Below are 14,108 nucleotides of genomic sequence, written 5' to 3'. Positions count from 1 at the left end.
TTACCAGCCACCCCCTCCTCGGCCCAGCTGTCACTTGCAGGTCCCCCAAAGGCTCCCGTGGCCTTTTCCCTTCTTCTGGCCAGGCTGACTGCGCAAGGAACGGGCTGATGGGGGCCACGCTACTTCCCTTTGCACCAGGGCAGGCATTCGGCCATGGTTTAACAGGCAGTGAGAGTAATTCCTCTTTTTTAGAAAGAAATTATCACGGCCACGTGCACAAGTGCTTTTAAAAATACTCAGCACTAATTAGGGAGTGTTTACGGGCTAAGCAGTTCACTGAACATGTGTGTGTTTTAAATATATATATATATATATATAGATACATTTATATATATATATGTATCTATGTGTGTTTTAAAATATATGTATGTATATATATAGATATATATATATGTATCTATCTACCTGTATATATATCTTATACATATATATTATATATATATATAAATATATATATGTGTATATATATATGTGTATATATATATATGTATATATATATATATATATATATGTATTTATTTATTTATTTATTTATTTATATGTGTATACAGCACCATGCTGCTGATGGTGGCTGACACCATACTGAGCACAGAAGAGATGAGCAGAAATGGTACCACAAATATTTTCTTCTCTTTAATTTCTATGAATTACAGATGGTTGCCTTTTTAAACAAACCCTTTAAAGCATCCCTTGCTTTTTTAAAGCCTCCCCACAAAAGTTTCACTGCTAACCCCTCCTCCCCATTAGCCTGGGAGCCGACGCTTGCTTTTGAGGTTTCTAGGTGAAATTTCTCTTCCCAGATGGAAGAGGGGAGCCCTGTCCAGAGCCCCAGAGGAGGGACGTGGGGCTGTCCCCACCCCAGCCAGGCTGAGCAGAGCCCCAGCAGCCAGGGCTGGGCTGGTTCCATGCCAGGCTCTGGGACAGGCGTGGGGCAGGTGTGGGCACTGTGGGGCCGCTGGGTGCTTATCTGGAGCTGGGAGATCATGGCTGTGCATCTGGTTTAACCCCTGTCTCCTGTTGTGCTGCCAGCCCAGCAAGGGCTGATAGCTCACCCACCAGTTATCTCTGCCTCCCACCGCCTGCCCCTCTCCCTCCCGCCTTCCATTGCCCAGACAATTCTCCTTTCACCTCCCTCTTCTGCTCTTTTGCTTTCTTCAAGTAAAACATCCTTGATGGCCACAAGTGTTTTGCAACCAACAAAGGAAAAAGCATCCTTAAGGGACAAACACCCACAGGGTGAAGGCTTCAAACAACTCTGTGCACATTTATATGTTCTATAACCTATGGAAAGGGCTGAGAGGCTTCCAGTGCCACCTGCTCCGTGGTGGGATGGTCAGTGTGCATCACTCCTGATTGACCCCGGTGGTGGGGAGACCCTGGGTGCTGCTCTGCTGGGACAGGCTCCAGGGTTGTGTCCACAGCTGGTGGCTTTGTGCTGGCCATGCTGGAAGAAGCATCTTTCTTCCATCATCTTTTTCTCCTGAGCATCTGGACCTTGGTGCTGCTTGGCCACCAGAATGCAAATGTCACAGAAGGTAGCAGATATTCACCTGCCTTTGTGTTTCAGAGTTTTTTAAAGTAATTTTTAAAAGCCCTTCCCATTCTTGTCTTCCAAAATTTAATTAATTTCTCATCGAATGGTAATTTCTTTCTACAATCATGTTGTTTTGCAAAGGGTGATGTGCAACGCTCTGTGGATTCAAATATATGGGGAAAAACCCCAACCCAACAATTTTTTTTTTCTGTTTGTGCAAAACAGAGAAGAAAGCTGGAAAAGCACCCTAAGGTCCTGGTTGCCACTGCACAGAAGGGATTGGTGCAGCAGGAGGAAAATAGACTGGGTGTCATGGGTGGCATTGCCCTCAGCTGGGACAGTGCTGGGGCCCATCCCTCACTGCTGGCACCACAAGGCGATGGGGGTTCTGGTCTGTGGGGCAGGAAATATTCTGGCAAATAGCAGTTTCTTCATAGAAAGAAACCAGAAATACCCAGTTTCTTCACAAACTTGAAACAGATGCATTTAAATGTGTTTTGTTCATCCAGTTTTGTAATGTGTTCCAGGAACTGAGTGACATTCAGGCTTCCAGTGGCAGGAAATTTCCCTTACAAGTGCATGGATGATACTGGGGAGTGAGAACAGCAGGACTTGACATTGAGATAAAATTGAATTAAAAACCAGAGAGAAGGTGGGAGGATTGCATATATCCAAAATGATGAGACAAGAAACACAAAACCCCAAAATCACTCCGAATTTGGGCAGCTACTATTTTCCAGCCTCATTATCTGTTTTTGATTACAGCCTTTCTGGCAAAGCCACGTTGAGGGCAGCTTGTACTGGCAGCCCTGCCTGGGAACACAGCCGAGGCCAGGAGCAGGGACCTGCTTCATTAGGGGCATTCCCACATAATTGAATCAAATATGCTCACGGAAACGGCAGCACCCAAACGTTCCCACCCCGGCAGCCCATGAGAAAGCTCCTCCTCTCCGCTGTGACAGGCGAGGTGACAACAGGAGGGAGTAACTGATGGCTCTCTGGGACTGCTCGGTCCGCCCTTCATCCCGGGGCTCATCCCTGACATTCCCAGCGCCGCACAAAGGCTGCAGCCGGCCAGTGGTGCCCAGGGGACACTGCATGGAGATGAGCAGTGAGCAGGTTCCTCTCTCTCCTCCCAGTCCTGATTTTTCTCTCTGGTCCTCCTGCTGCCTCTCCTTTCACCTTATTACTGCTCTCTGGTTTTTGTTTTGTTTTGGTTTTTGGGTTTTTTTTTGGTTTTTTTTTTTTTTTTAGTTTCCATCTCAAAACTGAGATGGGAGAGAAGGCTGGGGTGGATGGGAGAGGATGAGGATGCTTTGAGGCCACAGGGGCCACAGCGGGGACGTGCACCACTGATGAGGATGCAGGAAACCTCCCGGGGTGGGTCCAGCAGGCATTTTCAAACTTTTCCCCCCGGTAGACATTCCTTTTCCCCTGCTCTTGGAGCTATTCTCAGCCTCCCCAGTGACCTTTCCGGGGAACAATTTACCATTGTGTTTTGGTGAAGCCCAGCCTCTATTTTTACACTCTGTTTTGCTGATGCGGGCACAGGGAGCGAGACGAGAATCCAGCAGGAAATGGGAGGGAGCGTCTGGAGCCCGGGTAAAGCCCCGGCGCTTTGATGTGAGCCCGGCCGGCAGCACCTGGGGGCCCGGGGGCTCCTCTCCGTGCCCATCCCTCGGGTAAATCCCGCATGGCACCAGCGGGATCTGGCCGTGCCGAGGTGGGGATGGGTCCTGCAGCAAAGGGATTTTGGCAAAGGGGCCGGCAAAGCCGCGGTGGTGCCGCGCTCCTCGGGGCAGGCGGCTTTCTGCCGGCTCAAGGAGCGCTGGAAAGAAGGGAAGGAGGTGACCTGTTGGCTGGGCTAGGAGAGGCTTGAGGGCATGCCAAGGGTGTCAGGAAAGGCATGGCAGAGCATCTTGGCTGCACCTTGTGAAATAAGCCGGCTGGAGGTGGCAGGTCTTTGTGCGAGGGGCTGCCAAGCTGTGCTCCTTCCTGATGTGGGACAGGGAGCTGGGCTTGTTGGGAGTGAATGGCTCCAGAAACCCAAGCATCCAGCCTAGAGTGGCTGGGGAAGCGTGCTGCCTGCCAGCCCTGCTCACCCCGTGTTTGTGGCAGGGAACGACACTGTCCCACTCCAGATGTCCATCTGGGAAGACGGCCAAAGCCTGGGAAGGGAAGGGAACGTGTCTCCAATCCTGCAGCTGTTCTGCTTGCACCACTGTCAGCACCTGCAGCACAGCCTCTGAGGCAGGACCCTGCTGCCAGGGCTTGCCCAGAGCCCACAGAAAGCAGAGGTGAAGTCATCCTGCATGTCTGAAGGGTCCAGCTGTGGCCTCACCTACTGCCAGGCCAAGGCTGCCTGGGGGGACTGGAGCAAGGGGATGCTTTCAGCAGCTGTCCCATCTCCAGAGCACTTTGCTGGCTGTGAAATATCCCTTCACAAGCTGCTGTAGCTGAAACAAAACACATCCACACTGTCCCAGTCATGTCTTGCTACCATCCAGCGTCACAGCACCGCTGCTGTGAGCATCCAGCCTGCTCCATCCCCAGGAATGGCTCTGAAAGGGGAGCTGGAGGCTGGCAGGAGTGTCCTGGATGGGGTCAGCAGTGTGCCACTGTGGATACTGTGCGTGGGAAGTGCCTGCTTTGGGTGGGGAAATCTCTGTGCTTGCCAGGGGTGCTGTTGGTGAGCTGGTGCCCTGTTCATGTTGGTTCAGGGCGAGGAACAAGCCTGGGTGAGGCTCCAGTGTGGGACATCACTGAGGCGGGTTGGCAGTGACACATCAGCACAGCCACCTGTGTGACAAGGAGTGACAAACACACCCCACAAACACCTGTCCATGCACAGGACAGGTGGGTGTGCACTGACTCTCAGGAATGCACAGCCCATGTGCCCTTGCTCTGTAATGGTGCACAAACACAAGCACCCCTTCTTGCACGTCCCATTCCTGTGGGTGCATCCACGGATGCACATTTGTGGGCAGTCCTACATACACATTTGGATGGGTGTGGACATGCAGTCCTGCATGTGTCCTCAAGCCACCCAAGCCCATGACGTGCTCACACATGTCCTCCCTTGCACGCTGCCCTGCTTGTTGTCCCGACCAGACAAAACTCCAGGGTGGCTTTGCTTTTGGCTGCCATCAGCAGAATTCATTCACAGGCTGCTCCCTGTCTCATCCTTGCAAACCCTGAGCTGTTTTTTTCCTTTCTGGGTCAGATGGCACCAAACCATCCAAGGCAGGTACTGGATGTTTTCCTGGGTGTTTCCAGGGTAGCAGGAAGGCTGAGCTGAGCTGTGGCAGCCGTTGTTCCTATCTCAGCTCCCTGCCCATCCCTGGGACCACCCTCCAGCTGGCTCCATGCTGCTCCGAGCGGCTCCCCTCTATCGCTGCGTGCAGGTGCGGCGGGACAGGGATAAGGCCGTACATCCACACAGCCCAGGGACGGGCAGAAAGGCGGTGTGAGCGGGAGCGCGTCTGTCCCCTCCAGCGGGGACACCGTGACAGCACCAGCGCCCTGCCCGCTGCTCCTCTCTCCAGCAGGAGCTCGCAGCCGACGCCTCCCCAGTGCCGTGTCCCGGGGGTCGCAGCGGAGCTGCCCCGCGCGGGTCCCACCCGCGGGTCCCACCCGAGCCCCTCACCGAGCCCGGGCGGGAGTTGCGCTCCCCGGGCCGCCTCCTCAGCACGGGCGCCTCCTTTGAACAGGTCTGGGGGAAGCCCCGCTCGCAGATAAACGGAACATCAATCGCACCGCAGCACCGGCGCTTCCCGCCGCGGGGCCGGGCCCGGCCGCCGCGGAACCGGAGCGCAGCCGCAGCCGGAGCAGAACCGGGGCGGTTCCGAAGTGGAGCCGCAGCCTCAGCAGAACCAGGGCGGTTCCGAAGCGGAGCCGCAGCCGCCGCAGAACCGGGGCGGTTCCGAAGCGGAGCCGCAGCCTCAGCAGAACCGGGGCGGTTCCGAAGCGGAGCCGCAGCCTCAGCAGAACCGGGGCGGTTCCGAAGCGGAGCTGCAGCCGCCGCAGAACCAGGGCGGTTCCGAAGGGCAGCCGCAGCCGTAGCAGAACCAGGGCGGTTCCGAAGCGGCCGCAGCAGAACCGGGGCGGTTCCGAAGCGGAGCCGCAGCCTCAGCAGAACCAGGGCGGTTCCGAAGCGGAGCCGCAGCCTCAGCAGAACCAGGGCGGTTCCGAACCGCCGCGGACCCTCCCTGCCGCCCCCGGCGCTGCCGCCAGAGGGCGCCGCCCCCCGCCCCGAGGGAGCGCCGCGCCCGCCCCGGGGTTTGTTCGTAACGGGGTTTGGTGTTTTCTCAAGTTTCACAAATAAAGTGTGTTAAAGACTGTCCTTTCCCATCCTCACTTTCTCTGCTCCTCCCCTTCTCCGTTCCTCCCTCTCCTTTTGCCCTCTTCACCCTCTGCAGGTCTTCCTGGGGTGGCCACACACCGATGATCACTGTGTTAAACCCGCTGCATCTGAACACTGCAGCTATTTTCCTGCAGAATTTTGTATTCTGGGGTAGAAAGGCAGAGAGACAGGTTGAGACAGCTGCTTTTACCCCAGATCGGCCAGGCTTTGGGGGTCTCGGTGCTGTCTGCAGGTTCCCACTCCCTGGAAAGTGAGGCCAGGGGGTTCTGTGCCTGTTGTCACCGGTTCCCTGCTGGTTCTGCCAGAGGAGCACAGGCAGCCGAGTCTCCTGGGACTCAGCAGAGATGAGGTGACCCTGTGAAGACTCACACTCCCCAGTGGGAGCGCCGGTGGCTGTGCCGATGCCCTGCTAATTACTGAGTTCTAATTAATGTCCCGCCAGTCCTGGAAACAGCCTCTCCTCCTCAGTCCCAGGCAAAGACATCTCCCAGGGGTCTTCACCTTTTGTCCTCAAAACCTGTTCAGGGCTGGATCCAAGAGGAGCCTGTTCTGAGCTGCTGTGGCACATCGGCACAGTTTGGCATTGTTCAGCCCTCTCCCATCAATCCTGTCCCTCCTGCAGGAGCCCCGGATCCCTGTCCCCATCTCAGGGTACTCGGAGCGTCTGCAGCAGCATCCTGAGGGGGCCGGCAGCCTCCAAAGCTTCAGGAATGGGTTAAGGTTCCCAAAAAGCTCTTCTAACTCCGAAACACCCTGAGAAATGCCTTTTTCAGGTCTTGGACTCACATGAAATCCGTCTGGCCTTTCCATGTCCCTCCCACTCCCTTTCCCAGCAGCAGAAGTCGCTGCTCTGAGGAGACAAGGACGATTTCCCCCCTCTCCTCCATTACCTGCATCTGTTTGCTTGGGTGGCAGCCAGAAAAGTGACTTCATGCATTCAATCTTTTTTTCCCCTGCCCTTTATTTTTCATTTTATTTTCCTGCTAGCCCAAGGCTCCCGCCTGTTGTAGAGTCGAGGGGGAAGCATTCCGGCCAAATCCTTCCCTTGTGTTATGGTAATCGCGGCTGCCACCCAGCAGATGCAGCTCGCTGAAATAAAAAGGCTGTTTAACAGGCAGGGAGAAGGAGAGGGGAGCTTTTGTTTGCCACTCGCCAGGGTTGGAGTACACTTGTAAAGCAACAACTGGAGCTCGTTGAAAAGAAGTGGAGGTTATTAGGTTCATTTCACTTACTGCCGATGGTCCCGTTGTTTTTTTCCCCTTCCTATTCCAGGCTTTTGCCCTGGTTCTGAGAGGGAAGAGGAAAGAGAAGACACCTGAAAACCTGCTGCCTCTGCTGCTGACCGTGGAAATAGGGCTGGTGCCTGCTGGCAGGGTTCTGGCTGATTGCAGCCCGGAGTTCAAGGATGCTCAGGATGGTTTCCTGTATTGGGGATGCTCCTCCCTCTGCCCAGGGCCCTTTCTTTTTCCCAGTGAGGATGTGGGGCTGGAGGAAGGAAATCACCTTCCTCAGGTGGTGCTGAGCAGGGTGCCCTGCTGAATGCAGGCTTTTCTCTACCCTTGGGGACCCAGACAGTCGTGGAGGGCTATCCTGCTCATGGGACCCGACCTCTCCTGGTGCTCCTCTACCTTTCAGGATGCTTGGTCCTGCCTGTTGTGAGACAGCAAAGTTAAGACTCAAGAGCACATTAATTGTGCTGGGAGTTATCAAAACACAGGGCTTGTCAGCAGCAAAGGTGGTCCAGAATTTGTCAGAGCTTGGACAGATGTGGGTTGCTGATGGGGAGGGAAAAGATTCAAGATTGCAGAAGCTGGGATGGTGTAAACCTGCATCCTTGGGGGTTATAGTCTTGTTTTGGATAGGAGAATGACAGAAAGTGGTGCCACGAGGGTTTTTATCTTCCCCCAGGTAAGTGGGGACAAGGAAATTATTAGATGGGTTGGATTTCTGCCCCTGGTTCCCTCTACCTGCCTATCCACCCCTCTGTCCTGGTGCATCTTTCACCAGCCCTCTTTGCTCTGAAAAACAGCAGTGATCCCTTTGGATGCCAGGAATAAAATCAACACATTCCCTCTCCAATTCAGGTAGCTGCCCATAAATCTTCCCAGCTTCAAGCTGGTCTCCTAGGACTCCCACATCAGCTGGGAACCTATTTAATCAGCTGAGATGATCTGTGCTGTCTGCAGCCCAAAGGCCCTTTGCACTCTTTGTCTCCTCGTTGAATGATGCTCCAGTCCCCAGGGTTCAGCCAGACTGGCCCATTCTGTGTGACAAGGCTCAGGTGAAAAATGCCTGGAGCTGGCAGTGCCCAGGGTGCTGAGAGGAGCCCCAGCCCCTCTGCCAAGGCTTTATCACCACATCTCCCCTTGCCTGGCTCTCTGCAAAGCTCCATAAACCCACACCAGCACGAAGAGCACCCAGCCTGGTGCCAGGGGAAGAGAATTATGGCTCTTTTTGGGAGGGCTTGGCAAGGGCTGGAGGGGATGTATGAAACCACAGCCTCTCCCTCCTGGGGCTGCAGGCTTGATTTTCAGCATATTTTAGTGCATTTTAGGTTTTAGTGGCAGGGAATCAGTTCCATGCAGCAGCTTTTGCTGAGGGACTTCTGGAAGAGGTTTTCCATGTTGGTCCAGCCCTTGGAAACACAGAACTCAGCATTGCTTAGGATATGGCCTCCAGGAAACAAACCTAAAGCTGCCCCAAAGCAGCAGGACTCTTGGATCAATTTCCAGCCAGGGAAAGGCTGGAGTGGTACCTTTAATAGCTGAGATTCTCTCCCAGGCTGCGTGGAAGTTGTGCTGGAGGTGCTTCCCCTGCCCTCCAACAGCCTGGTGAGATCCTGCCAGGCCCTTGCCCCAACTCCATCCAGCTCTGGCCCAAGGGGTCAGTGTTTCCAAAGGCTTCTGCGCTCCATAAATCACAATTTAGCACGGACCACCATCAAGACAGACAAAGTAACCTAATCTGCCCCCATATTAGGGTGTTGGAAAACAATAATCCAAGAAGGAAACACATTATCTGGCCTTGTTACTTTACAAAGTAATTTAAATTAATTTTTCCCTAGAGTGGTTAGGGAGCACTGCAACTTGCCCTTGTCTATTCTCTCCAGCTAATGAAGCTTTACCAGAGGCTGCTCGTGAATTCCTATTAAGACCTCATCTTAGAGGTTACAGGGCAAAGCAATTTCTGCTCCTGGGAAAAAATGCCTATGAATTTGTAATTGTAAGTCCATGTTTGATAGGGATTAGCATCTGAAAGGGGTAGAGTGGTGGGTAGCAGAGAAAACATTATTTCAATTAGCTGAAGAAAAGCAATTTAACATCTGATTATAGTTTACACTTTTAATTTTCTCCTATTTCTCTTCCTAATTTTCTGGCATCTGAGGTAATTATTTCCTGAAACTTTCCACCCTCACCAGACCAGCCATCTTTCCCTTCTCCTCCTTTCATCCATCATAGTTGAGATTCAAATGTAAATGGTTGCTGAGTTGAGTTTTTTTCCTTTCCCTTCTCTCCAGATTCACTGAATTTGGGGCTGGTGTAGAGGTTGCTGTATCAAATCACACTGAAATGGGACATGATTATTTCTCTTCCTGCCAAGGAGCTGAAAGATGAGGAAGAGGAGGCTTTGCTCCACATCCAGGCTCACGTCAGGCTTGTGCCCAGCAGCCTGATGTGGTGCCAGCTCCTGACTCTCCTAGGCAGAGCCCCAGTGCCTAAAGATCCTCTCTGTGCTCAGAAATCACTTCCAATTCCCTCTTTCCCTCCCACCCCTCGGCCTTAGCCTGGAGCTCAGCTGTGCTCCATCTATTTTCTCGTGGCTTCTTGGTCTCCTATTTCCTAATGACGATGCAATCAGTTTTCAGGCAGGAGATTCCTCGTGAGGAGGCTTGTTGTTATTTAAGGGAGATCATGAAATCCATCCTTAATGAAAGGACAGGAGAAAACCCTTCCACCAAGTTACACTGAAGCCTGAGATTATCATTTTTATGGGCTTCCAATCTTTCCTGCCTCATGTCTTATCAGCAAATGCAGCTGGAGGCTTCAAAAACCCTCCCAGCTTGCTGCTGATTTTATGGGATGAAGATTAGAGATGATCGGATAGTGAATTATTCATTCCATTCGATATCCCTGGGCAGGAGGGAATATCCAGAGCAAAGTCAGCTCCTTTCTCCCTCTCTGAGCATCACACATTGGGAACCCTCCTATCTGCCACTCCAGCAACGCAGCAGCGCTTCCCCCCCGTGCTCAGAGGTGATTAGGGGTGCAGAATTCCCTCTGAGCACATGGAAGAGCCAGGGGGAATCACAGATGCAGGCTCATCCCCCAGCAATGAGGCAAAGCAGGGGCAGGTTTGGTCTCTTCTTGTTGCAGGGATTTTTGGTTTGATTCCTCCCGGCCCTCCGAGGCAGGGTGGATCCTGTTGGTGTTTTCTCAGCCTGATTTTCCAAGGCTGTGTGGCCTGAGGCTGATGTGAAGGTGCTGTCAGAGCCCTGGCAGCTCCTGATGCCAGGGATAGAGGAGCAGGGAGCTCAGGGGGGCAGTGGACAGGGGAGGGACCCCTGAGCTGCCCTAGGATGGAGGAGCAGCAGCATCAGGCCCCTGCACAGGGAGTGGAGGGCTTGAATGCTGCCCAGAGATCCATCCCAAAATCAAATGGGGTAAAAAACATCATCCAGAATGTCCCATGAAATACCCACGGGCCACAGTGGGGCTGCTGAGCTGGCCTTAAGGGCAAGTGGAGGTCATGGATGCCTTGGCCAAGCCATTGGCACTGGGGTGTTCAACATAAATAAGAAAATACACATAAATAAGAAAATACATGGCAGTTTAAAGGCATTTTTTAAAGAGGAGAAGCGGGGTACAGAGCTGTGATGGATGAAAACCCAGAGCAGGAGCTGCCTTTTTCTGCTGCCTTTTACCCACAGTGGCACACTGAGCCAAGAAAATGCCCTTTTCACAGTGGTTGTAGCTCCTGGCTCTCTCCTGGCAGCATCCAGAGCAGGCAGGATTTGAAAGACAAATGTCAATGGGACATGAGAGATCCCTGGCACAAGCAAAGAATATTTGTTTTGGATGGTAGATGTCAAAAGAAATAAGAAATTTTACATTTGATTTGTGTTTGGGTTTTTGGTTTGTTTTTTTTTGGTTGTTTTTATTTTTTTGGGGGGGGTTTATGTTTTATAGCAGCTATTGAAATGTAAAAAACTTATAATTCCTTTTCTATGAAAAAACACATTCTTCTTTAGGGAATGTTCAGGTTTGCTCTCCTATAGTATTTTTTAATTTTTATGGCTCTGTCTGGGAGACAGGGAGGAAATGGAGAGGATGAAAGAGGGAAGGAAGGAGGGAGGAAGGAAGGAAGTGAAGGAGGTGAAGAAGAAAGAAAACGATTCCCATTAAAACCCAGAGTCCCACAATGTTTTTCAAAGAGGAACTGGCGTCTGTGCTTTGAGATATATCATCTGGGAACTTTGCTTTGAGCAAATATTAATTTTTCCTAAAAGTTATGTATTTTTTAGGGGAAATAATCACCAATTTTTGGAGTATATGAGTGTAAAGCCTGAAATTCCAATCCCTGCTTTGTGTAAAATCTGTTATACAGGCAACTGCTCACGTGGGTCCTTGAAAGAGCGATGGCCTGGCTCTGGCTCCACTTGGCTTTGACCAAATGCTGCCAGGGTGATTTGTCCTTCTGTGCCTCAGTTTGCCTCAGCTCTAAAATGGACCTGTAGGGCTTTGCCTCACCATGGCTGGGTTTTGCTGGAGGCTTTAATGAGAGAGACAGCAAGATTTCCATCAGCCAGCAGAAGAAACACACAGTTATTTGTCATTGCAGCTCCCAAGCCATGGCCAGGATGCCAAAAGGAAAACCTGGCTGGCAAATAATTTGTTGGAATTTCAGACTTTGCCCCTGCAGTGAGGCTGCTACAGTGACCTGCAGCTTCTCATCCCCCCAGGCCAGACCCAGGGACATGCAACCAAGGAGGTGCCACGGGAGCTTTGTCACAGAGGCCCCTTCCTTCCTAATGGCTAAACGTGCTTTGGAGCACAGGGCAGCTTTGAGATAAGCACTGGGTGGTTCCCTGGCCTCATCAGTGAGACAAAAATCACTGACCTGTCTTAAATGTCATATAAATGTGGGAACATGCAATTGGTAAAGTATTATTTGCTCCTCAGGATGGAGCTGACAGCAAGACCGCTGTATGAAAGGCACGGAGCCCTGCCTTCATCCCAGGGCCTGGCCTGTCATCTCCTGTCACCATAGCACATGGATGGATCCTTGAGACCTCCCTGTCTTTGGGAAATCACCCCAAGTCCCTGGAGCTGTGCTGTGCAGAGCCCTGGGGTGATTACACAACCCAGAGTAGTGGAGGAGGAACCCGAGGACCCAGCCCCAGGCGTGGCAGGGAGTGGACAGCAGCAGCAGAATGTCCCAGACCTTGAATTTCCCAGGGGCAGCAGCAGGACCAGCTCCTCTAGGACTTCTGATCTGCTGATAAAGCCTTCTGCTCCAAACAGCCAGGCTGCTTTTGCTGGGCTTTTGCAGAGAAAAGCAACAGGCAGGCAGCAAAGATGGAGAGCTCCGCACGCTTTCCCACCAGCTTTCCCCAGGTCTTGGGGAACCCAAAGTTCACTCTCGTTTTTAGTCATTCACAAGCCATTCCTTTTCCTCTGTAACATGATGAGATTGTTTTACAGGGCCTAATTATGGGCCCTTGTTGTGACACTTCCTTGCTGGGTGCGTAGGAAAGTCCCTGCACCACTGATTTCACAAGGAAAAATTAGTGGGGTTGGCAGTGGGGTTGTCCCACACTGCAGCTGGGGGCCTGGCCATGGAAAGGAATTTGGGAAAGAGTTGGGAACTGGCCTTCAATATTATACAGCTCAAAGTCAGGCCTGGTTTGTGTTCAGGATAAATGATATTATTGTAAATACAGGGTAAAGAGTTGAGGTGGAGGAAGGCAGTCTTCCTCTGATGAGTGTGCATTTCTGAGGGTGCTGCACATTCCTGAACATGGGTCCCATGGGATAAAGTGTTATTTGGAGCACCAGGCAGGGTCCCTGGAATGGAAATCACCAGACCCAGAAGTCGGGGGCTCAGATGCTGCTGTGGGGTTTCAAAGATGCTGTGACACACCACAAGAAGAGTGACAATGGAACCCCCGGCTCACAACTTCATAATTTCCTTCAGAAGCAACTGAAGTTTCTCAGCTGTGAAGCCAAATATCTTTTATTCTTCCTGTGGGGTGAGCTTGCCAGTCATCCAAACCTGACATGGACTGGAAAACTGCTTAACTCGGGACCTGCAACTTTCTCTGTCCTGCAGCATTTGTGCAGCTTTTGTGAAGGGCAAGCCTTGAGGCCTGCTGCAGCTCTTTGGCTGTTTCTACCTCTTCTGGTATTGAAGAAATTTTGGGGCCAGCCCTGATGACTCAATAAAATGAATGCTGCTCTGTTTAATAGTGTCACCATTAAACAAGGTGTGGGAGGTGAGAGGCAGTGCCCAGCACAGAATCTGCTCTATTAATTGAATGTCTTAGAGTCACAAATGTGTTTTGCTGCGTTATTAGTGACACTTGTTGAAAAGAAAAAGCAGGGAAGTGAGTGGGGGTCCCACAGGGTGGGAAGGGATGTCAGAGCTGGGGCATTGCTGGGCTCCCCCTGTTCTCCTCCTGTGGGGAGGGGACCTGGGGGACACCATGCTCCACTTCACTGGGGAAGAGTTTCACCCACCTGGGTCTCGTTTTTTCCCTCCTGGGCCGATGCAATTGTTTTGTGCCTGAGCTGCCTCCCACGCTCCACCTAAGGGGACTGTCAGGTTCAAGTCACCGCGCCCGGAATTCCCCTCCGGCTTTGGCGGGACAGGGCGAAGAGGCGCCTCCTTCCCGCAGCAGGATTTGAATAACCAGGTGAGAGCATCGGCCTTCCTCCTTGGGGCGTTTGATAATTGACCAGGCGCTCATTCCTGCGGCAGGGCTCTGTGCCCGGCTCTCTGTGCCCGGCTCTTCCTGCCCAGCTCTCCCTGCTCTCCCTGCCCTGCTCTCCCTGCCCAGCTCTCCCTGCTCTCCCTGCTCTGCTCTCCGTGCCCGGCTCTTCGTGCCCTGCTCTCCGTGCCCTGCTCTCCCTGCTCTCCGTGCCCAGCTCTCCCTGCTCTCCGTGCCCTGCTCTGTGCCCGGCTCTCCCTGCACAGCCCGGCCCCGCTGCCACC

Source organism: Molothrus ater, chromosome 9, assembly GCF_012460135.2.
Source record: "Molothrus ater isolate BHLD 08-10-18 breed brown headed cowbird chromosome 9, BPBGC_Mater_1.1, whole genome shotgun sequence".
Classification (NCBI taxonomy): Eukaryota; Metazoa; Chordata; class Aves; order Passeriformes; family Icteridae; genus Molothrus; species Molothrus ater.
Note: the sequence above shows the minus strand (reverse complement) of the source record.